This window comes from Bidens hawaiensis, unplaced genomic scaffold (assembly GCF_021521415.1).
Source record: "Bidens hawaiensis isolate Kalapana, Puna unplaced genomic scaffold, B.hawaiensis_p1.1 tig00014135_1, whole genome shotgun sequence".
In the NCBI taxonomy this organism is placed as follows: domain Eukaryota; kingdom Viridiplantae; phylum Streptophyta; class Magnoliopsida; order Asterales; family Asteraceae; genus Bidens; species Bidens hawaiensis.
The window spans coordinates 129,186-131,714 of record NW_027492215.1 but is presented as its reverse complement, the minus strand read 5'-3'; the positions used below and the strand labels follow the sequence as shown (position 1 = coordinate 131,714).

The following is a 2,529-nucleotide window of genomic DNA, read 5'->3' as shown; positions in this document are numbered from 1 at the left end:
GCTCTTCTTGGGTTAAAGTCACAGGAATCTTCCTCCAAACCTAACTCCGAGTGAGTTCGGTGGGCTTCTCTCATGATTCGCTCTAGATCTTCCATATTAGAACCTCTTGGGGCTGTGACATGCCCTAGGTCAGTAGTTGGTGTAGCGACATTTCCAGTGTCTATCGGAGTAGTATCTGCTAACGGAGTGAAATTGTGACACCTCGCATTTTTTTCAGGTTAATTTCGTTAACACGTGCTCCACAATTCTAGACGTTCATGCATAACATTTCACCAGTCGGTAACGAGACACACACACACGAGTTCATCCGTACGAGTTGGTGATAAATGTCAAACCCGAAAGCGGTTACATTATAAACGATTATATATGTGTTACTTGATAAATTGCTTTACATGTGCATACTTGGTTATTTAAATAATAATAATAATAATAACATGTGCAGATTATGATCTTATCCCATACATGTTATTTAAAAAGAAAACTTCCTAAAAACCTAGATCACATAATTATTTACTACCGTTCAAAGAAAACCCTAGAGCTCTTTCTCTAGGGTCATCTTGGAAGCTTTGGGGTGCATAGGAGGTTCTAGGGTTCGTGTATTATAGAAGTAATCGCGAGTTGTAAGTAACCACCTCTAAATCGTTGCTTTCTTGATTCGTTACGTGTTCTTGTGATGTTAAACTAAACATGGTGTGAAAAATATCTGTGATATAACTGTTACCTGACATGTAGGATTGGTGATTAATGATTTACAACGTTAGAATCGATGGAAACATGATTTATTTAGGGTTTATGTTAGATCAGATTCTGGACGAAATTTTACTCGCTTATGGTTTTATATGTAATTTGATGAAGGATGCTTAGTTTTGATCGATTCTTGATTTCATGACGTTCTACTTGGAGTCTAGTTTTCAAAAATTTATAGTTTGTAATTTTTGGACGAGTTCTTGATAGTTTTTATGATTTTACAAAACCATATGTCGAATCTGACTGGTAAGGTGGGATTCTGCCCTACAGTCCCGACGTTATAACTAAATGGTGACAAAGCCAAATGGGTTAATTCCACCTCTGAAAGTTTCTACATTGAGTCAGAAAGTTAACCCAATTGGCCTTGCTTGATTTAGTTTGGTTTGGAGGTCTAGCCAAGCTTATACTTTTTGTTGCGCAGACTGATTTAAAATCTGCACCTTCTGTGATGATCTGATTGTTGTGAGTATTTTACACACAGTAAAAATATAATAAAAACATATTGAGAAACCAAATTGATACGTGCTTCTGTGGTAATTTTTGTGGAATTTATTTTAAAGGGATGTCTAGTTAAATAAATTAATTTCCGCATGCGATAATCTGTCTCAGAAGATTCTTGAACAGATTTGAGATAATTGATAACTGTTTTATGTTCGGATGATGTTGTGAGATAGGATGCATGTTAGAATAATTGGAAACAGTCGAAATTATGTCAATCACTAACGAGTCATCAGGTCAGGTCCACGTTTGTGTGTGTGGGTCATTACGCTAGTCTTAGGGTGTCGTATTGTTAAACACATCCTCATAGCTTACCGCTTGTACTAGGTATTGGTTAGGCGGGCATACTTTCTTTCGTTAAGCTTGTTCGCGGAATCTCTTCTGCATACTTAAGGTGAGTTCATACTTTTCATACATGTTTTCGGGAAGAAAACCAAACCACTTTAATACACGTTTTCGGGGAGAAAACACCAACTATCTTTCTTTTACATGTTTTTGGGGAGAAAACACATACTTGTTTTTACACTGGTTTTCTGGAGGAAGACGCAGTGGCACACTTCGGATTTTTGAAATTTCTTATTTATATCACAAGTTTATACTAGATGCTTTTATATCTCTGAAAGTCCTTACATTACTTTGAACCGATAGGATGGGATCGCGGGGTTATATTGAGTAGTACTACTGGGTTTGACAAACCCCACTCGGGCTAGTCGCGCTAGCACGGCTGTGATGTCGTAAAACGAGTGTTTTATTTACCTAACTATTATACGCCGGTGTCGGTGATAGACCTGGTAAGAAGGCATACATACAGTCAGCTTCGGTTCAGCCTTTCAGGGAAATCTACTTATTCATATTATGCTTGTTTTATTTTATTATAACTTATGAACTCACCAACCTTGTGTTGACACTTGAGTATTGATACTTGCCCAGGTCGCTAGGTAGTGCTAGGGAGCACGTAGCATGCTGCTTGGAGTTTTTATTAATTGCATAAACTTCATTTCATATTTCCTTAAGACTTATGGGTTGTGCATGTTTGGGCACACGTTACTTGTTTTAAAACCTTTACGTTTCCTAAAGACTTTGAACTATTTGTTTTTTTTGAAACTCGTACTTTGACGAGAGTTAGACCGTGTTTTAAATATTTTATGTTTGTTGGTTTGGTATGACGAATGGTTAAGATCCTGGTGTGTCACGCGCCTCGCGGTAAAACCCCGCTAGTGGAAATTTGAGGGTGTGACAGATTGGTATCAAAGCCATTGGTTATAGTGAACTAGGTCGTTTTTA

At 37.5% G+C, this 2,529-nt stretch overlaps 1 long non-coding RNA gene across 1 annotated transcript; it reads left to right on the top strand.

Moving 5' to 3' along the window:
* The first annotated feature begins 493 nt into the window (after positions 1 to 493).
* Positions 494 to 1,921, top strand: LOC143545955 (uncharacterized). The gene is made up of 3 exons (XR_013137533.1): positions 494 to 620; positions 1,584 to 1,639; positions 1,894 to 1,921. It is a non-coding gene; the product is annotated as an uncharacterized LOC143545955 (long non-coding RNA).
* Positions 1,922 to 2,529: the final 608 nt, after the last annotated feature.